At 40.6% G+C, this 23,180-nt stretch overlaps 1 long non-coding RNA gene across 1 annotated transcript in view; it reads right to left on the bottom strand.

Annotated features, from left to right (window-relative positions):
- Positions 1-12,932: 12,932 nt before the first annotated feature.
- Positions 12,933-23,180, bottom strand: part of LOC129144229 (uncharacterized) — a 128,180-nt gene continuing 117,932 nt past the window's right edge. The window contains exons 2-3 of the long non-coding RNA XR_008548455.1: positions 21,305-21,433; positions 12,933-18,142 (exon numbers count right to left, since the gene is read on the bottom strand). This is a non-coding gene — a long non-coding RNA (uncharacterized LOC129144229). The remainder of the gene's footprint in view (positions 18,143-21,304; positions 21,434-23,180) is intronic.

The raw sequence follows: 23,180 nt of genomic DNA, 5'->3' as shown, positions 1-23,180 counted from the left end.
TCACAGAGATTTCAGAAAAGTCTTTGAAAAATTGTAACTCCAATTTAAGATAAAAACTCATAGCTAACTAAGAATAGAAAGGAATTTCCATAATTTGATAAAGAATAAAAAAACTAAACAAATAGTAAGCACAAAATCCATAGTAAAAATAAATCCAAATGTATAATTCATCACACTAAATGTAAATGGAATAAACAAAAATTATGAGAACCAGTGTTTTTTAAAATGCCCTTTAAGACAAACTTCACCTGTTCTCATTTACTTGTGGGAGCTAAAAATTAAAATAATTGAATTAATGGTGATAGAAAGTAGAATGATGGTTACCAAAGGCTGGGAAGAGTAGTGCAGAGGTGAGGTAGGGAGTGGGGATGGTTAATGGGTACAAAAAAAATAGAACTAATGAATAAGACCTAATATTTGAAAGCACAATAGAATGACTATAGTCAATAATAATGTAATTGTACATTTAAAAATAACTAAAAGAGTACAATTGGATTGGTTCTAACACAAAAGCTACATGCTTGAGGTGATGGATATGCCATTTACCCCGATGTGATCATTATACATTGTATGCTTGTGTCAAAATACCCCATATATCCTATAAATATATACACCTACTACATACCACAAAAATTTTAAAAATTGTTAAATGCAGTCATATTACTTTGAATAAACAAATAACTAGAACATAAGAACATAGAATAATGGGGTAAAGAAAGTTACCATATAATAATAAAAGGTCTCATTCACCAGGAATGTGTAACAAATCTAACCTCATACACACTTAAAACATAACTCAAAATATGTAAAACAAACATCAAAAGAACTCTTAAGAAGAAACGCTCTACTCTTACGCCTTCTCCATGTTGGGAGCTCGGGGCGACTTCCTCACAGCCTCTGCTTCCCTGTGATCTGCAGGTCCTTGGGGATGCATAGCTAAGATACCAGGACATCCTGGAAGCTAGGAAATAACCTACAAGAAGCCTAGTTGAGAACATCTGGGAGGAGGTTCCAAGATGGCCGAATAGGAATAGCTCCAGTCTGCAGTTCCCAGCATGAGTGATGCAGAAGATGGGTGATTTCTGCATTTCCAACTGAGGTACTGGGTTCATCTCACTGGGGCTTGTCAGACAGTGGGTGCAGCCCATGGAACAGGGTGGGGCATCACCTCACCCAGGAAGTGCAAGGGGTCGGGAAATTCCCTTTCCTAGCAAAGGGAAGCAGTGACATACGGTACCTGGAAAATCGGGACACTCCCACCCTAATACTGCCCTTTTCCAATGGCCTTAGCAAATGGCACATCGAGAGATTATATCCCACACCTGACTCGGAGGGTCCCACGCCCATGGAGCCTCACTCACAGCTAGCACAGCAGTCTGAGATTGAACTGCAAAGTGACAGGGAGGGTGGGGGAGGGGCGTCCGCCATTGCAGAGGCTTGAGTTGGTAAACAAAATGGTTGGGAAGCTTGAACTGGGTGGACCCACCACAGCTCAAGGAGGCCTGTCTCTGTAGACTCCACCTCTGGGGACAGGGCATAGCTGAACAAAAGGCAGCAGAAACTTCTGCAGACTTAAACGTCATGTATGACAGCTTTGAAGAGAGTAGTGGTTCTCCCAGCATGGAGTTTGAGATCTGAGAACAGACAGACTGCCTCTCAAGTGGGTCCCTGACTGCCGAGTAGCCTAACTGGGAGACTTCTCCCAGTAGGGGCAGACTGACACCTCATACAGCTGGGTGCCCCTCTGAGACAAAGCTTCCAAACCAAGAATCAGGCAGCAACATTTGCCATTCTGCAATATTTACTGCTCTGCAGCCTCCGCTGCTGACACCCAGGCAAACAGGGTCTGGAGTGAACTTCCAGCAAACTCCAACAGACCTGCAGCTGAGGGTCCTGACTATTAGAAGGAAGCTGACAGACAGAAAGGACATTCACACCAAAACCCCATCTGTATGTCACCATCATCAAAGACCAAAGGTAGATAAAACCATAAAGATGGGGAGAAACCAGAGCAGAAAAGCTGAAAATTCTAAAAATCAGAGCACCTCTTCTTCTCCAAAGGAACTCAACTCCTCACCAGCAATGGAACAAAGCTGGATGGAGAATGACTTTGATGAGTTCAGAGAAGAAAGCTTCAGACAATCAGTAATAATAAACTTCTCCAAGCTAAAGGATGATGTTCGAACCCATTGCAAAGAAGCTAAAAACCTCGAAAAAAGATTAGATGAATGGCTAACTAGAATAAATAATGTAGAGAAGATATTAAATGACCTGATGGAGCTGAAAACCATGGCACAAGAACTATGTGACACATGCACAAGCTTCAGTAGCCAATTCGATCAAGTGGAAGATAGGGTATCAGTGATTGAAGATCAAATGAATGAAATGAATCTAGAAGAGAAATTTAGAGAAAAAAGAGTAAAAAGAAATGAACAAAGCCACCAAGAAATATGGGATTATATGAAAAGACCAAATCTACGTCTGATTGGTGTACCTGAAAGTGACAGGGAGAATGGAACCAAGTTGGAAAACACTCTGCAGGGTATTATCCAGGAGAACTTCCCCAATCTAGCAAGGCAGGCCAACATTCAAATTCAGGAAATATAGAGAATGCCACAGAGATACTCCTTGAGAAGAGCAACTCCAAGACACATAATTGTCAGATTCACCAAAGTTGAAATGAAGGAAAAAATGTTAAGGGCAGCCAGAGAGAAAGGTCGGGTTACCCACAAAGGGAAACCCATCAGACTAACAGCAGATCTCTCGGCAGAAACCCTACAAGCCAGAAGAGAGTGGGGGCCAATATTTAACATTCTAAAAGAAAAGAATTTTCAACCCAGAATGTCATATCCAGCCAAACTAAGCTTCATAAGTGAAGGAGAAATAAAATCCTTTACAGACAAACAAATGCTGAGAGATTTTGTCACCACCAAGCCTGCCTTACAAGAGCTCCTGAAGGAAGTACTAAACATGGAAAGGAACAACCAGTACTAGCCACTGCAAAAACACGCCAAATTGTAAAGACCATCAATGCTAGGAAGAAACTGCATCAACTAATGAGCAAAATAAGCAGCTAACATTATAATGACAGGATCAAATTCACACATAACAATATTAACCTTAAATATAAATGGGCTAAATGCTCCAATTAAAAGACACAAATTGGCAAATTGGATAGAGTCAAGACCTATCAGTGTGCTGTATTCAGGAGACCCATCTCACATGCAGAGACACACATAGGCTCAAAATAAAGAGATGGAGGAAGATCTACCAAGCAAATGGAAAACAAAAAAAAAGCAGGGGTTGCAATCCTGGTCTCTGATGAAACAGACTTTAAACCAACAAAGATCAAAAGAGACAAGGCCACTACATAATGGTAAAGGGAGCAATTCAACAAGAAGAGCTAACTATCCTAAATATATATGCACCCAATACAGGATCACCCAGATTCATAAAGCAAGCATTTAGAGACTTAAAAAGAGACTTAGACTCCCACAAAATAATAATGGGAAATTTTAACACCCCACTGTCAACATTAGACAGATCAACGACACAGAAAGTTAACAAGGACATCCAGGAATTGAACTCAGCTCTGCAACAAGCAGACCTAATAGACATCTACAGAACTCTCCACCCCAAATCAACAGAATATACATTCTTCTCAGCACCCCATTGCACTTATTCTAAAATTGACCACATAGTTGGAAGTAAAGCACTCCGCAGCAAATGTAAAAGAACAGAAATTATAACAAACTGTCTCTCAGACCACAGTGCAATCAAACTAGAACTCAGGATTAAGAAACTCACTCAAAACCGCTCAACTACATGGAAACTGAACAACCTGCTCCTGAATGACTACTGGGTACATAATGAAACGAAGGCAGAAATAAAGATGTTCTTTGAAACCAATGAGAACAAAGACACAACATACCAGAATCTCGGACACATTTAAAGCAGTGTGTAGAGGGAAATTTATAGCACTAAATGCCCACAAGAGAAAGCAGGAAAGATCTAAAATTGACACCCTAAAATCACAATTAAAAGAACTAGAGAAGCAAGAGCAAACACATTCAAAAGCTAGCAGAAGACAAGAAATAACTAAGATCAGAGCAGAACTGAAGGAGATAGAGACAAAAAAACCCTTCAAAAAAATCAATGAATCCAGGAGCTGATTTTTTGAAAAAATCAACAAAATTGATAGACCTCTAGCAAGACTCATACAGAAGAAAAGAGAGAAGAATCAAATAGATGCAATAAAAAATGATAAAGGGGAGCTCACCACCTATCCCACAGAAATACAAACTACCATCAGAGAATACTATAAACACCTCTACACAAATAAACTAGAAAATCTGGAAGAAATGGATAAATTCCTGGACACATACACCCTCCCAAGACTAAACCAGGAAGAAGCTGAATCTCTGAATAGACCAATAACAGGTTCTGAAATTGAGGAAATAATTAATAGCCTACCAACCAAAAAAAGTCCAGGACCAGACAGATTCACAGCCGAATTCTACCGGAGGTACAAAGAGGAGCCAGTACCATTCCTTCCAAAACTATTCCAATCAATAGAAAAAGAAGGAATCCTCCCTAACTCATTTTATGAGGCCAACATCATCCTGATATCAAAGCCTGGCAGAGACACAACAAAAAAAGAATTTTAGACCAATATCCCTGATGAACATTGATGCAGAAATCCTCAATAAAATACTGGCAAACTGAATCCAGCAGCACATCAAAAACTTATCCACCACGATCAAGTGGGCTTCATCCCTGGGATGCAAGGCTGGTTCAACATATGTAAATCAATAAACGTAATCCAGCATATAAACAGAACCAAAGACAAAAACCACATGATTATCTCAGTAGATGCAGAAAAGGCCTTCGACAAAATTCAACAACCCTTCATGCTAAAAACTCAATAAACTAGGTATTGATGGAACACATCTCAAAATAATAAGAGCTATTTATGACAAACCCACAGCCAATATCACACTGAATGGGCAAAAACTAGAAGCATTCCCTTTGAAAGCTGGCACAAGACAGGGATGCCTTCTCTCACCACTCCTATTCAACATAGTGTTGGAAGTTCTGGCCAGGGCAATCAGGCAGGAGAAAGAAATAAAGGGCATTCAATTACGAAAAGAGGAAGTCAAATTGTCCCTGTTTGCAGATGACTTGATTGCATATTTAGAAAACCCCATTGTCTCAGCCCAAAATCTCCTTAAGCTGATAAGCAACTTCACCAAAGTCTCAGGAGAGAAAATACATATGCAAAAATCACAAGCATTCCTATACACCAATAACAGACAAACAGAGAGCCAAATCATGAGTGAACTCCCATTCACAATTGCTTCAAAAAGAATAAAATACCGAGGAATCCAACTTACAAGGGATGTGAAGGACCTCTTCAAGGAGAACTACAAACCACTGCTCAACGAAATAAAAGAGGATAGAAACAAATGGAAGAACATTCCATGCTCATGGATAGGAAGAATCAATATTGTGGAAATGGCCATACTGCCCAAGGTAATTTATAGATTCAATGCCATCCCCATCAAGCTACCAATGACTTTCTTCACAGAACTGGAAAAAACTACTTTCAAGTTCATATGGAACCAAAAAAGAGCCCACATTGCCAAGACAATCCTAAGCCAAAAGAATAAAGCTGGAGGCATCATGCTACCTGACTTCAAACTATACTACAATGCTACAGTAACTGAAACAGCATGGTACTAGTACCAAAACAGAGATATAGACCAATGAAACAGAATGCAGCCCTCAGAAATAATACCACACATCTACAACCATCTGATCTTTGACAAACCTGACAAAAACAAGAAATGGGGAAAGGATTCCCTATTTAATAAATGGTGCTGGGAAAACTGGCTAGTCATATGTAGAAAGCTGAAACTGGAACCCTTCCTTACGCCTTATACAAAAATTAATTCAAGATGGATTAAAGACTTAAATGTTAGACCTAAAACCATAAAAACCCTAGAAGAAAACCTAGGCAATACCATTCAGGACATAGGCATGGGCAAGGTCTTCATGTCTAAAATACCAAAAGCAATGGCAACAAAAGCCAAAATAGACAAATGGGATCTAATTAAACTAAAGAGCTTCTGCACAACAAAAGAAACTACCATCAGAGTGAACAGGCAACCTACAGAATGGGAGAAAATTTTTACAATCTACCCATCTGACAAGGGGCAAATATCGAGAATCTACAAAGAACTTGAACAAATTTACAAGAAAAATAAAACAACCCCATCAAAAAGTGGACAAAGGATATGAACAGACACTTCTCAAAAGAAGAAATTTATGTAGCCAAGAGACACATGAAAAAATGCTTATCATCACTGGCCATCAGAGAAAAGCAAATCAAAACCACAATGAGATACCATCTCACACCAGTTAGAATGGCAATCATTAAAAAGTCAGGAAACAACAGGTGGAGAAATAGGAACACTTTTACACTGTTGGTGGGACTGTAAACTAGTTCAACCATTGTGGAAGACAGTGTGGCGATTCCTCAGAGATCTAGAACTAGAAATACCATTTGACCCAGCCATCCCATTACTGAGAGTATACCCAAAGGATTATAAATCATGCTGCTATAAAGACACAGGCACACATATGTTTATTGTGGCACTATTCACAATAACAAAGACTTGGAACCAACCCAAATGCCCATCAATGATAGGCTGGATTTAAAAAATGTGCCACATATACACCATGGAATACTATGCAGCCATAAAAAATGATGATTTCATGTCCTTTGTAGGGACATGGATGAAGCTGGAAACCATCATTCTCAGCAAACTATAGCAAGGACAGAAAACCAAACACCGCATGTTCTCACTCATAGGTGGGAATTGAACAAAGAGAATACTTGGACACAAGGTGGGGAACATCATACACTGGGGCCTGTCATGGGGTGAGGGGAGGGGGAGGGATAGCATTAGGAAATATACCTAACGTAAATGACGAGTTAACGGGTGCAGCACACCAACATGGCACATGTATACATATGTAACAAACCTGCACGTTGTGCACATGTACCCTAGAACTTAAAGTATTATAATAATAATAAAGAAGAAGAAATGTTCACTACCATAATGAAAGATTTTAACACCTGTTTTTCAATAATTAATAAACAGCCAAAAAATCAGCAAGCAACATAACTTACAAGCTTAACCTAATAAATAGCTACAGAATATTGACTCAACATTGGACTATATACATTCTTTTAATATATTCATGAAACACTGATAGAAATATATCATGTACATGACCATAAAGCAGGCCTCAAAACTTTCAGAAAATTGGTATGTACACAGTATTCTGTAGGTACAATACAATTAAGTTATAAATCAATGCAAAGAGATAACTTTTTAAATCTCCAAATAAATTTTCAAACCTAAATATGATGAAGCCTCTCTACCTGTCTACCAATTCCCCAGAAATACAGGAACAAAGAAATATGTCAAATTACACCACGAGGATGCAATGATCAAAGCTCAGGCTGTGCTAAACTCTGTAGGACAAACAACTCAGCTTCTTAAACATATAAATGTATAAAATTTGGAGGCGAGGAAAGGGGAAATGGAACTCCTTGAACTCCTTTCTCTCTTTCTCTCTATAGATATATATACAGAGAGAGAGACATTTCAGTTAGTAGCAATGTGTGGATTCCATTTGGATCCTGATCCATAGAAACTGTTGAAAGGGTGAGAAGACATTAAGAGAAAGTTAAATATTCAGGTGTTTACTGAATATTGATGATATTGAGGAATTATTATGGGAGTTGCTTCAAAATAAAGGGCAGGGTCTAGAGAGGGGCATATAAGTGAAACAAGATTGTCTATGAATTGATCATTGCTGACTGGCTGATAAACATGGAAGTTCATTAAATTATTCGATTATGTATTTTAAATTTTCAATAATAAATGATTAAAAGAAACTAATGAATTTAGAATGGGAATGAACATTACAGGCCAATCTCCCTCATGGCTATGTGTGCCAGTTATTTACCCTGTTACACATCCTTGGCAGCTCAGACCTACCCTTTAGTACTGTGTTCTATACTGCCAAGGCTGGAAACTGCAAAATACATTCCTCAGCTTCCATTGCCAGTGGCGTTTATTTTAGATCCTACTAATGGGAATTTAAAGTCACTGTTGGAAGATCAGAAGTGGACAAAGAGGGAAGTTTTCTGCTTTTGCCTCCAACAGTGTGGCAGTTGCTGGTTGTTGTTGTAGTAACAGTCAAGATAGAGATTCTGAACTCCAGAAGCTTGGCCTAAGGCAACATCTTGTCTGTGGTTCCAACCCAGGTCAACATTTGATGGGTCCAGAACTGACTGAGATAGTTCCTCCAACAGCACAATGGCAGATGCTGTTAATAGGTTCCAATCCAGGGCATTAGCAGCTTCTAATCTTCAGGTGTTACACTTTCCTCCTCTTGACTCCTCCAGCACCTTTCCTTCTCCTTTTTGCTTCTGCAGCCCTTCCAAAAAAAAAAAAAAAATAGCCAATTCCCTTTATTAAGTTCCCTTTATTCAAAATACCTAGAGTGCTTTCTGTATTCCTGAGTAAAGCCTGACTGATATCAGTACTTGGTGTCAGGAGTGCTTGCAGAAAGAGAACCTCATAAATGGAATCCTGGGGTTGGGTTCCTGACCTGTTGAGTAAGAGTGCAGTGATCATCTCATTACATGTGGGAAATGAGATATTGTAAATTTGTGCCTTGTGGTGCCATTACAATTTCTCAAATCATCACTTGTGAATGTTTGGAATGTAGTGCCTATTAAAGACCAGGCTTTGGAAGGCCAAGTGGCTAGGGTACTTGACTGTCACGACAGTGACAGTGACTGTAAAGACTGAGATAGGCTAGCTATTTCTGATGAAACTGGAGAGCTTACACAAAGAAAATGACAGATTCAAAGACTTAAACTTTCAGAATAAGGCGCGGTCAGAGAACTAGAGAGTACGTTAAAGCACTAAAATTATCCCTTAATTCTTGTAGCCATAAAGCAGACATGGCTGAAAATAAGATTCCAAATGTGATTGTACATGTTGCAGAATTACATTATAAGTTTAACTTATAGCTTCATCAATTCTCCTATGTGAAAATTAGGACATGGGAGGATTAGGAACCTGCAACTTTGAATGGAGATATTTTGTAGACTAGAAGAAATCTAAGAAATGAAATCTCCCAAATCCCCCAAGCTTCCCTTACCAACAGGAATAGTTACTTCTTCTTCTTCCAGGGAAACTAGCCAACCTTTGCTATAGTAACCTCATCTGAGGCAGTTGTCTTTCAAAGGATTCCTGTACTCCTCAAGCTCATGCCAATATACACCTATTGCTTCCAGATTCATAACTATAACCAGATCCCAGGAAAGTCTCATGCAAGAAGACATAGGCTATACACACCAAAAGAATTGCATGTTTCTGCTCATTTTTATTATTAGAAACCCAGAAAATATGTATTTATGTTTAGGAGTAGATTCCAAGGAGGATAGAAATAACCTTGGATAAGACAGAATTGATCAATATAGGGAATATATTAATCAATATATGGGAATCTGTATTTAATGCATTGGCTTTAGTAGTCAACAGTTTGCTTGATTGACTAAAATTTGGACTCAACACTGGTCTACGATAAGTGAAATTGAGATGCCAAAATTCTCTGGCATAAAACAGAGAGATAGAATTAAGTTGGAACTCCGGGGGCAGCAGCATTCAATAGTATTCCCTTTACAATGATATCCATTTCACCACTTTTATTCAGCTTAACACTCAAAGTCCTGGCCAGAGCAATTAGGCAAGAGAAAGAAATAAAGAGCATCCAAACTGGAAAGGAAGTAGTCGAATTATTCTTGTTCACATATGACACAATCTTATACCTAGATAAACCTAAAGACTCCACCAAAAAAGTGTTAGAACTGATAAAATAAATTCAGTAAAGTTGCAGGATATAAAGTCATCGTAAATAAATCAGTAGCATTTATATATACCAATTTATATATACCAATAGTGAACAATTTGAAAAAGATATCAAAAAAATCACATTTGCAATAGCTACAAAAAAAAATCTAGAAATCAATCTAACCAAAGAAGTGAAAGATCTACAGAAGGAAAACTATAAAACTCTGATGAAAGAAACTGAAGAGGAGACAAAAAAATCAAAATATTTTCCATGTTCAGGGATTAGAAGAATTAATATTGCTAAAATGACAAATATTACAATTTACAAATTATAAAGCAATTTGTAAAGCAATTTACAAATTTGATGCAATCTCTATCAAAATACCAATGACATTCTTCGCAGAAACAGAAAAAACACTCTAAAATTTATATGGGACCACAAAATACCTTGAATAGCCAAAGCAATCCTGAGCAAAAAGAAGAAAGCTGGAGGCATCAGACTACCTGACTCCAAAATTTATGACAAAGCTACAGTAATCAAAAGATCATATAATGGTACTGGCCTGAAAACAGACACAGAGACCAATGGAACAGAATAGAGAACACAGATATAAATCCATGTACCTACAACCTACCCATCTTCAACAGAGGTGCCAAGAACATACAATGAGAAAAGGACAGTCTTTTCAAAAATTGGTGTCAGAAAAACTGGATATCCATATGCAGAAGAATAAAACTAGACCCCTATCTCTCACCACAAAAATCAAATCAAAGTGAATTAAAGACTTAAATCTAAGGCCTAAAACTATGAAACTACTGGAAGAAAACACTGGGGAAGCACCCCAGGACTTTGGTCTAGACAAAGATTTTTTTATGTCAGACAGCAATAGCATGGGCAACCAAAGCAAAAACAGACAAACAGGATAACATCACGCTCAAAAGCTTCCACACAACAAAGGAAACCAAGTGAAGAGGTGACCCACAGAATGGGGAAGAATATTTGCAAACTGTCCATCTAACAAGGGATTAATAACCAGAATATATATATATATATGTAAGGGACTCAAGCAACTTAATAGCAAAAAAAATTCGATTTTAAAATAAGCAAATATCTGAAAAAATATTTCTCGAAGACATACAAATAGCCAACAGGTATAGAAAAATACTCAATATTGCTAATCATCAGAGAAATGCAAATTAAAACTACAATGAAATATTTCACCCCAGTTAAAATGACTTGTATCAAAAAGATATGCAATAACAAATGCTGGCGAGGATATGGAGAAAGGGGAACCCTCATACGCTATTGATGGGAATGTAAATTAGTACAGTCACTATGGAAAACAGTATGGAGGTTCCTCAAAAAACTAAAAATAGGGCCAGGCACAGTGCCTCACATGCCTATAATCCAAGCACTTTGGGACACCAAGGCAGCAGATCACTTGAGTTCAGGAGTTTGACTCCAACCTGGGCAACACAGCGAAAAACCATCTCTAAAACTAAAAAAATAAAAAATAGAACTGCTATATGATATACTATGTGATCCAGCAATTCCACTACTAGGTATATAATCAAAAGAAAGAAAGGAATTCAATACATTAAAGAGATATCTGCACTCCCATGCTTATTGCAGCACAATTCACAATAGCCAAAATATGGATCCAACGTACATGCCCATCAATGGATGAATGAATAAAGAAAATGAGGTATATATATGCAGTGAAATATTATTCAGCCATGAAAAAAGGATGAAATCTTGCCATTTGCAGCAACATGGATGGAATTGGAGGCCACTGTGTTAAGTGAAATAAGCCAAGCACAGAAAAATAAATATCACACATTCTCATTTACATGTGGGAGCTAAAAAAGTGGATCCATGAAGATAGAGAACAGATTAGTGGTTACCAGGGAAGGGGTAGAGGGGAAGGGAGATGAAGGGGGAAAAAGAATATAAATGTAGTTATTACCACTTAACTGTACGCTTAAAAATGATAAAGATGATAAATAATTCAAAAAGAAAGACAACATCAACAAATAGAGATGTTAAGGTGCCAAAGTAGGCTACAGGACAAGCAAGCTACAGCGAATAATGGCATAATAGTTCCAGGAATGCTGGTAGCTGTTTCTTGGTGTGGAATTGTTGAGTTTGAAGTAAAATTTTATCTGCACCTGACTCCTCCCACCCCCAGTCTCCCTGCAAAAACACTAGTATTGTCTTTAAGTGGTTCCCTAGCAGCAGTGGCCTGTGTAAACAGTAGTGATTCAAAACCAGAACGGCCCTGTGGAGTGAATCCTACCGTGGTTCCTGCTGGTCTTCCTTGATTCTGGACCTCTCCCTGAGCCTGGTCCTCCAGCCTTGCTGTAGGTACTGTCTTTTCCATGATATTTCATTCAAAATTCCTTTTCCATTGAAGTCAACCGGAGTTACATATAACAATAAACCATGAATTATGCAGTTTGCATTTTTATCTTTCAGCTACAAAGGCTGTTTAGTAGCCCACATCCTATTAACTTTAATTTCAATGATAATCTCTGTTTCTCACTGGAGAATACTGGGAGAATAGTGGTGGAGATAGCAAATTAGGGAAATGCAGATTAAAACCAGAATAAGGTATTATTTAACACCCACCTAGTTGTAAAAAATATGAAAATTCTGAAAATACCAAGTGTTGGTTAGCATGTAAACAGTGGTTGGAGTGTAAAATGGTACAACCACTTTAGAAAACAGTTTCTAGTAAAGTGGATGATGTGCACAACTCCCGTGACCCAGCAACATCTACTTGGAAGAATAGATTGTAGAGAAAGGCTTATTCATACACGCAGGCGAAAAGTCCAAGAGTGTTCACATGGCATTGTTTGTAATAATTACAGGAGAAAAATGAATGTACCCCAAATGTTCAATAGGTAAATAGACAACTAACTTGTGATGTATTTATACAATGGAATATTAAACAGCCATAAAGATGAAATAATTATAGAACATGTCAACATAGATTAATTTTATCAATATGTTTAATGAAAAAAATGCTATTCACAGAAGGTTGCAAACAATGATTTCAAATGGCATAATATTTGAAAAAGGTGAAGTTAAACAATATTGTTTGGGGATACATAGAAAAGTGGTAAAATTCAAGTTGGAGTTACCTTTAGAGAGAGGAGAGAAATTTGAATGAGGAGGGACACACAGGGGAACTTCATAGGGACTGGTAATAATCTATTTCTTGACGTATTGTTTCTCTAATTTTTTGAAACCACTTATATGTATTATATATGCAGTTTTATAATTACAAAATAATCATAATTTTTTAAAAGCAATTTTGTGACTCAGCTGGCTGCCACTTCAAATGCTCATGAATTTGAAAAAAGTCATTTAAAAAAAGAAAATGTCTTCTGCCTACATAACCCTGTTTACCTACTAAACAGGTTTGGTTTTGTTTGTAATCATAGGATTCAGCGTCTTGTATAGTCTTGTGAATCATGAATCTCCAAGAGAAGAATTTAAAATTCCATAATTTCCAAACTTTTTAAACCATGGAATATTTAGACTTGGAATACCTAAAATACAGATATGGTTCGAGAAAAATACTTTTCTACAGATGTGTCCTAGTTCTGTGCCACACCTCCCACCCCCAACCCGGAGCTATTCATTTCTGCATTCTTGGTCCCAAACCCTAGCTGAGTGTCTAGGACGCTGCTTCCCATCTGCCTACCTAGACTCCTGTTCACTGCTGGCTCCTAGGTTCCTAGAGATGTTGCAAAACCTGCTTGCTTGGAAAAGTCCACATTCTGGCCTTCCACTCTGGCCTGAGACAGGATTTCTCCGGGCCTGTCGTCCTCCACATACCCCTTTCATGCTGTGTTCTACCTGCGGCACTGGCGTTCCTCCCAGCACTTGCGGAGGGGCCTGTCTGCTTATCGCTTACTCCAGCACAGGAGGCAGTCATTCCAGATCATCCGACCCTGCCCTGCTCCCCAACCAGTCAGATCATATTGGATGTGACTTGATATAAGATCATGAGACTTGAAAATCATATCCCTGGGGACAAGCAGAACTGGAGTGACAGAGAAGAAAAGACTTAGGCAGACAGGCACCAGAAAAGTATTGCGGCATTTGCCCGTGAGGTCACCACTAAACACATGGTCATTTCTGAGGCTCAAAGTGTAGCCCAGAATCATAGCTGAAATCTCTGGGTCTTCCAAAGAGAAGAATCAGCCTTAATAGTTGATTAGTGGATATGACTCAAGCAAGCCAGATGGCCCACAGACAAATGGGCCATGGAAGAAGAAAACCCTTACAAAAGCAGCACTACCAGCAATCTCTGAGATAGACAAGCAGAAGGCTACAGGGCTACCAGGCAGTGAGAAGCGCAGAAATGCTATTGTGGAGGATCTTAGGAGGCAGGACCTGAGTTCCGGACAATTGCAGCTAAGGGTGAAATGAAGCCAGGTAAATACTGTTGTGACTATATTTTTGTCCCCTCTGTTTCTCTCTCCGTCTCCCTGACTTATGTGGCCTGGGGAAAGAGAAGTTATGTTACAAATGAAATTCAAATTAGTATGTTGTGACTTACTAAGTAGCGTTTCAAACTTTAAGACAAAAGTCAAACAGTATAGGGTTCTTTAAGCAGTTCTGGCTAGCGTTAAATGAAAAGGAATATTTTTGAAGAATATCAGATAACTCACAGAATCAACAGAAAGCTGGAGAACAAGGCCCAGAAACACGATGGAAACCCAGGATGGCCAGTGGGGACTAGCCAGGGCCTCAGGACCCATATGGGTAGGGCAGTGTCTGTGCTGCCCTAGGCCACCACAGCCTAGGGGTGCTCAAAACCAACAGGGCTGACTGCCAAATCTCAAAGGCTCTGCCGCCACCATAAAGAAAGTCTGACCTGTTCCAGATTCTTAGCAAAGTTCTCTTAAGAGTCAAAGTGTGAGATGGTACTGCCTGTTTGGCTGAACCAAGATCACAGGCTGGCTCCTGCATGGCCTTTGGGCTGGGAGAGAGGAACTCCCCCCTTTGGTTTCCATCGTGAAAGAAGAGCAGTCTGCACACCCAGCAGGCGGGTGGGTGGGGAGGTCCCAAACCCAGAATGGTGCGTAGCTGGCTGAGCAGCACAAAGAAATGACGACTGTTCATTACAACATTATAGTGTTGTGCGGTGCTATAAACTAACAGTACTGTGAATAATAACTATTAAAATGAGTGTGAAATGACTTAATGTGAATAAATGAAGAAATGCTGTATGTGTGTGAGTGTGAATGACTATGAAGTTGCCAGCTGTGAGCAACAAGAGGATTGCAAGAGGAAATCAAAGGACACAGCTTCACAGGTGACAGCACAGAGGCCAGAGAACAGAACTAGCACAAGGTTCCCAGACCTGCAGGGAACTGACTAAGGAAGAGCTAGAAGCTTCTGTCAGGCTGGGAAGGGGCCTCAGCATGAACAGAAAGTCCCCGTCCACTAGGCTCAGAGAGGCTGGTACCTCAGGGGTCTTCTTAAGGAAAAGCTCAGCTGAATAGAGCAAGTTCTTGCCAATAAAACTCCCCAGACGATTCCATGTCAACCACAGCTGCAAATGGAGAGTGGTCATCTCTGAATGATGGGGTTGATAGGAAGTATTTATCTCTGTTTAGAATATTCATATGCTAAGCTTTCTATGGTAAACATGTGTGGCTTTTATAATCAGAAAAGAAAGAGTGAAAGAAACAAGACAAACTTCGGTAAAAGCTGCCCCTTTCTTTTCTCTTCCTGTAAGAATAAATAAATCATCTTAGGATAACAATTAGAAACTGAATGTGCCAGAGGGAATATGTGTCTGATGTGTGTGTCAAAGAGAAAATTTAGCATATTGTAAATCTGTAAGAAACTAGAACTTGGCCCTCATGGCTTCAGTTTGGACTGGTTTGGATCGGGTTGTCAATTTAATCGCTACTAACTGGGTTCTCACTTTGCAAACAAACAAACAAAAACCCAAAACTTATTTAATTTGAGAGGACAAAGATCTTTATCTTTAGGGTTAACACCCTGCCTTCAGCCTCTTCCTCCACCACACTCGTATTTTTCTGGGGGTCCCCTCTGTTGTTCTCCAGAGCAGCCCATTCAGCCCCCAAAGAATGTGCATAGATTATTTTGTCACAGGAATGGCTCCTTGGAGCACGCAAATGCACCCTGCAGCAGGTGCTAGCTCGCAGAAGGTTGAACACCAAGGGGGCCAAGCCTGCAAAAGGGAGGCACCAATGCAGGATATGCAAGTCCCCAGGGTGGCAAAGCCTTTTCATATTCTAGACACCAGGGAAGGGTGGAGAGGAAATCCAACTCAGAGAAGGATGGCGAGTGGTGTGACTGCAGGTGTAGTACAGAGGGTTCACTCTTAGGAAATCCACCTGAGGGGAGGCAAGGGGAAGCCCCAGGAAAGGGCCGGGGTGCTGGAAATCTGAGAAATCTGAGCTGAGAGGCAGGCAGGGTCTATTTTCATGCACCACATGCCCAACCTAACCTGGGCCTTCAGGGAGCTGTCCACACCCTGTCCACAAGCCATGTGTTCAGGACTTGACCCACAAGCCACCCAGCCTTCTGTACCCATTCCACACCTCATTCCATATTCTGGTCTCTCCATGTTTATTGTCCCTGCTTCCTTGGTCCCTTTCCAGTTCTCTCCTATAGCATACCTTTCTTACTAAAGAAGTAACTCAAAGTAATTCATCATTCTTCTTTACTAGAGACAAATCAATGCTAAGAAGTGGTTAAAAAAAAAAAGAAAGAAAAAGACAGAGAGAGAAAGAAAAATGTTAAAAAAAAAAAAAGAGCTCCTTAAAGAGATTTTCTTCCTTTGTAGTGAGAGGAATTGAAAGAGCATTGAATAAAAAGAGAATTGTACAGATAAACAGTGATATACCAAGGATGGAGGCTGGGGAGAGTTGTCCATCAAGGTGAGGAATATTTTATCACTGACATTGCTTAGAACTGTCAGTGCATGGTGATAATAAAAAGCAGATCGACTTTTTCTTGTATCTATTATTGTTTTAAAATTCTCCATGACATTGCACATCCTTATTTCTTGCATTCAAGGCAAAGCACTCCAACCTCCTTTGGTACTGACCAGCAATCTGAGTCTCTGTGTTCCAAGTGAATCTGCACATGGCAATCGTTTTCATCAATGGACTTTGATTTCTCAATCCATAAAATGGCATCCACAAAGCAGAAACAATGGAGGCCAGGGGAGATTTAGATATCATTTAGTCCAATCCTCTCATTTCACAGTGAAGGAGATAGGTGGAGATAGGTGACGTGACTTGTCCAAGTTGGTGCCAGAGCTAGGTCTTAACCTCAAGTCTCTGGTTCTCTACATCCAGGATTGTATCTAGTACAGAAAGGGGCAGAGCTAGCTCAAAATTTTACAGTTATTTTTAGGTCCCTTTCCCAATTCAACCAAGAACTTTCTCTTAACTACTGAAGGCTCTAATAAAATAACGTGATCTGTGCCTGAGCCTGAAGACAGCTGTCTCGGAAGAGGATCAAAATCCCTCCCCTTACAGTCACTCGAACATGGACTTGATGGCTCCCCTGGATTCTATTCATAGAATGTTCCTGCATTATTGCAATAAAAAGTGCAAAAAAATCCCCTTTCCCAGGCATGTTGCTTCCTGCACTGCTCCAACTTTTATAGCTTCTTCAATTGGCCACTCCATGTAGCTTGTGGCATTAATTACTCTGCACCCTTCATTTGGAAGCAGAGCTTCTCTAAAACCTTCAAGTTTTTCTCAGCTCCAGCCATTGCAGCAGCCCCAGCACCTGGGAGCCATGAGGTCATTGCCACCTTTCCAGGTCCTACTGATATCTTAGAGATGCAATAGTGGAAAACATTAGCATATCTGGAACTCAGTTATGTTTTTATTCTTCCATCCTTGGCAAGAAGAGTTTCTTTTCCCAAACCCCTGTGATACAGAGATGGGCATGATGGCTGCGAGCGCTCTCAAAAACAACCAGATTTAACATCAGCTAGAATAAAGGTTCTAGAATGAATGAAGCAAATCAGCTGCTCCCCCACTGCAGAAATCATGACCTGGTGTGCTCCACAAGCAGGCTGATGTTTTTTCCAGTTGTCCATTATTTTTAGATTATCCATGTCATTCTTCTCATTAGCCCAAGTCATTGAGAGTTCACAGTTGGTATTGCTGAATCATTGCCCAAGTGACTCAGCCTCCTGATTAAAAACAGATCAAAAAAGCTTGTTAGTTCATCATTACTTATAGAAGAAAGGCTCAACTCCCTAGCAGGATGTTCAAAGCTTTCCTAAACTGGCCCCAACCAACCTCGCCAGCTTCATCACCCATCATGACTGTAAAGCTCTTGTCTTTCCTTCTCACACTCCCACTTTCCATGTCTAATGCTCACTCATCCTCCAAGATTCAGCTTAAGTCATCTCCAAGAACTCTACTTTGACAGCGTCTAGGCCCTTACTCAGAGCTCCCTTACCTCCATCTTAGACTTGTCACTCTGCTTTCATGTTTCCTTGTCTGTTTCCTCCACTAGACTGTGATCTCTAGGGGCGCCACTGCATGACAAATGTGTGACTGTGAACAAGTCTTTTACCCTAAATTTCAATTTCATCATTTGTAAATGAGAATAAGAATGGTACCCTCTCCAGCAGTTATCAGGAAGAATACATGGGTTAATACATATAAAGCATTTAGTAAGCTCTCAATAAATACTTGCTATTATTATGATCAGTATTCAAGGCATAGACAAGGTTCATAATTCTTGGTCTTCCCAATATCTAACTCAACACCTGGCACACAACAAATACTCAACAATTACTTGTTGAGTTAATTAATAAATAATAAATATTCCATCCAAACCTACTTGCCATTTTCTAAACACTCCATGCCTTTTATGGCTCTTTGTCCTTACACACTCTGTTTGGAATATCTGTTCCTCCCTACTCCCCTTACCCCCATCCCTTTTCTAACTTCAAGACTAAGATCAAATGTCACCTCCTCTTTTCAACACCCTGGCGTCCTGGAGCAGATTTAACTGAGTTCGCACAGAACTTTGTTCATGCCATTGTCATCATACTCATGGCATTATCTTACAATTATTATAATAGTTTGCTTACAATACATTAATTTCTCCATCTCTACAGTGAGCTCCTCTAGAACAATGACTGATTCATGTATCCCCTAACCCAGTTTCAACTCAGTAGCTAGCACAGTGCTGGCATACATTAGGCATCTAATTGACAAAGAATAGGTTCCCCAGTGAGTCCAGAGGTTGATCCCCCTGTTTCAGAGATAGTGAGATAAAACCTAAGGACCTTTCCTGGAGAGGCAGGGAATACGGCTGTGTGCTTGGAGCAACACTGCCATTTCTTTATTTCTCCTGCTTACTACGCAAACACCCTAACAACAGTAAAGCAGTCATTTAAAAGGGAAAGCAGCATCATCCACTGTACTATTATACTAACACATCAACTGCTTTCATTTTTCTTTGTTCCCCTAAAGTCTTTTATTTATATGCATGCATAAGTTTGCACGGTTGCACTCATAATGTAGACACATTTTAGCATATTGCTTTTTTACTTAACCTTCTCTCATAACATATTTGCAAGTTACTATACTGTCTACAAAATGATTCTGGCTGTATAATATTCCATTTGGTGGTTTTAAGTTACCACTATTAAAAATAATGCTATACCAAATATCTTTTTGCACAGAACTTTTCTTCTTCTAATTGGTGGGATTTTTTTTCAAACACTCCTTTCTAAGACTTTGTAATTTTTCTGGAGCCTTGACAAAAGAGCTGACTTTTTTTTTTTTTTGAGATGGAGTTTCGCTCTTGTCACCCAGGCTGGAGTGCAATGGCGCAATCTCGGCTCACTACAACCTGTGCCTCCTGGGTTCAAGCGATTCTCCAGCCTCAGCCTGCCGAGTAGCTGGGATTACAGGAACTTGCCACCACGCCCAGCTAAAATTTTTGTATTTTTAGTAGAGACAGGGTTTCGCCATGTTGGCCAGGCTGGTCTTCAACTCCTGACCTCAGGTGATCCACCCACCTCGGCCTCCCAAAGTTCTGGGATTACAGGCGTGAGCCACCGTGAACAGCCAAGGGCTGACTTTTTCTTTTAAGTCACAACAAACAAACAGTGAAGTACAGAAGGTCAGTTAAGGCAGACCCCTAGAATAATAGTTCTCAGTCTCTGGACAGGCTTTAGGATCCAGAGAATTACTTGAGGATCTTTTGAAACTACCAATGTACAAGTTTCACCCCAGATCAACTGAATCAGAATCTGGGAATGGAGCAATAGAATGTTTTAAAAGGTTACAATGCCAGTGAAAGCCACTGGTCTAGATTCTATCTGTCTCTACCAGGTCAAATAATTAGCAAGAGCATCATGGCAAACAGTTTAATGAGTCCTAGTTCTAGAGCAGAGACTGATGTCACCTGCTGGAGGTGGCCTGTCTGGACTACAAGGATTAGTGATATGCAGAAGGACATTGGAGACTCATGGGACAAATCTGACTGGTCTCATAATCACTCACTCAAGAAGTATGTTTTTGTCTTTTTTAGACAGGGTCTCTCTCTGTTGCCCAGGCCAGAGTGCAGTGGCACAGCCACTGCAGCCTTGACCTCTCAGGCCCAAGAGATCCTCCTGCCTCAGCCTCTTGAGTAGCTGAGACTACAAGCATGTGCCACCATACCCAGCTAAGCTTGAAATTTTTTTTGTAGAGACTGGTCTCACGATGTCACCCAGGCTGGTCTTGAACTCCTGGGCTCAAGCGATCCTCCCACCTTGGCCTCCCAAAATGCTGGGATTACAGGTGTGAGGCAATGCGACTGGCCGAGAAGTACTTATTGATTGCCAAACTGAACTAAACTACATCAGAGTTTTGAATTCCAGTCAAACATATCCCATGGCCTGCTCTACATTCTTGCTTAAACATAAACAGACATCTTGAACTTGACGTATTTAAAACCTAACACTGATTTATCCTGATCAAACCAGCTGGTCCAACAGTCTTCCACATCTCAATTAATGGAACCTCCTACCTTCTGATTACTCAGGCCCCAAACGTTGGTATCATCCTTGATGCCTCTCCTTCTGTCGCATTTTACATTCCAATCCATCAATGAATCCTGCAGGTTTTCCCTTCAAAATACATCTAGAATCTAACCACTTCTCACCACCTCCACCCACTGTCACCCTGCCCCAAGCCACCACCATCACTTGCCTGAATTATAGCAATAGCTTCTGAAAAATTGTCCCTGATTAATTGTCCCTTGCCCCTTGCAGACTTTTCTTCACACAGCAGCCAGAGTAATTTTTAAAAACATAAGTCAAATTATACCACTTATCTCTAAAACTTACAGTGTCTTCCAATCTCACTCAGAGTATGATGTGCCAGTTTGACTGAGCCATGGAGAGCCCAGATGTTTGCTCAAATATTATTCTGGATGTGTCAGTCAAGGTGTTTCTCAATGACATTAACATTTGGATCTGTTGATAGTAAAGCAAATTGCCCTTCTCAGTGTGGGTGGGCCTCATCCAATCAGTTGAAAGCTGACTAGAACAAAAGGGCTGATCCTTCCACAAGTAAGGGGGACTCCTCCTTCCTGACTGCCTTTGAGCTGAAACACTGGCTTTTTTCCACCCCTCAGGCTTAAACTAAAATATTGGTTCTTCCCAGGTCTCCAGCCTGCCAGTATGCAAACTAGAACTACACCACTGAGTCTCCTGGGTCTCTAGGGTGCCAACAGCAGATCTTGGGACTTGTCAAACTGCATAATTGCATGAGCTAATTCCTTACGATAAGTCTGCTTATATATACACCCTGTTGATTCTGTTTCTCTGCAGAGCCCTGACTAACACACAGATCCAAAGTCTTTACCAAGACCTCCAGGGTCTTACATAATCAGACCTCCTATTACCTCTCCTTCTCTCCATCTTCCTCCTCATTTCCTTCCTCTCCCCTTCAAATGCTGTGCTCCCACAATGTTAGCCTCAAATAAGTCAAACATATGTCCACCTTGGGACTTTTGCACCTGCTGTTCCTTCTGCCCGAAAAGCTCTTCTGCACAGCTCACTCCTTCACTTGCTAAAGGTCTCTCCCAGCTCACTGATGTCTTATTGGAGAGGACAACCTTGACACACACCTCTGTCCCATATAAAATAGCAATCCATCCCCATATGACATTCCTAAGTCTTCTTCTCCTGCTTTAATTTTCTCTGTCACACCCTTGACTGCCTGATATATTAAATATTTGTCTGCTTACTGTCTTTTCCCACACTAAAATGACTCAGACAAAAAAACACACAGATAGAAAAACAAGTAGTAAAGGAGGATAAAGCATGAGAAGGCATTGTCTCAAACAGGGGAGTTAGGAAAGGCCTCCTTGAGGAAATGAAATGGATACAAAGCCTAGGTGAAGTGAGGGAGAATCAGGCTGAAAATGGGAAAGAGAGGCTATGAACAGGGCGCCCCACTCATATCTCCTTGTCATTCTTTATTCAGGTAAGTGCCAATGACGTCCTTCTGCGAACACCTATCACCCCTTCCTGAAGGCTTTCCTCAGCCTGCACATGGGGCAGGTCAGATGCACAGGGGCAGTGGGCAAGGATTAATACCCCTCAGCCAACAGCCCTCAGCAAATGATGGCAAGCAGTTAGAGAATAAGGACCATGGATCCAGCCAATGATGGCGAGGAGTTAGAGAATAAAGACCCTGGCTTCTTCACCCTTTCTATGGGACAACTCTGAGTCATGTTCAAAACCATCTCCTGGAGTCCCCAGTGGGACTGAGCCCACATGCCCACAGGGTTAACCTGCTCCAGGACACATTGTTTTGGCTTTCTTCCCTTCTGTACCTGCCAGTGCTTCCTGGGTTCAACGCCCCCTGGATTCATTCACATTGAAATCCTCATCTCAGAATGCAGCCTAAGACAAAAGAGAGCTCACCTGGTTGCTGATGGCTTTTTAGCCTTGAGATGGGGATACTGTGGGAGTGACATGCAGTGGGAAGGAGGCCTCTGCCTGGGGGAGCTGTGTGCAGGGTGGGCCGCAGGCGCAGGGAGTGGGGTGCTGCAGCTGTCTAGGGGAGGCTTGTGATCCACACATCTTTCACCGCCCCACACAAAACAGAATGCAATATTCAAATCAGGCTGAGGTCCTGGAGGGAGAGAGAGGCTACACAGGCCTGGTGGTGAATCTGCAGAAGCAGATTAACCCAATCTGCATACTAAACAGC

The sequence above is a fragment of the Pan troglodytes genome, chromosome 1, assembly GCF_028858775.2.
Source record: "Pan troglodytes isolate AG18354 chromosome 1, NHGRI_mPanTro3-v2.0_pri, whole genome shotgun sequence".
In the NCBI taxonomy this organism is placed as follows: domain Eukaryota; kingdom Metazoa; phylum Chordata; class Mammalia; order Primates; family Hominidae; genus Pan; species Pan troglodytes.
The sequence above is the reverse complement of the archived record's forward strand: the minus strand, read 5'-3'. Positions and strand labels throughout refer to the sequence as shown.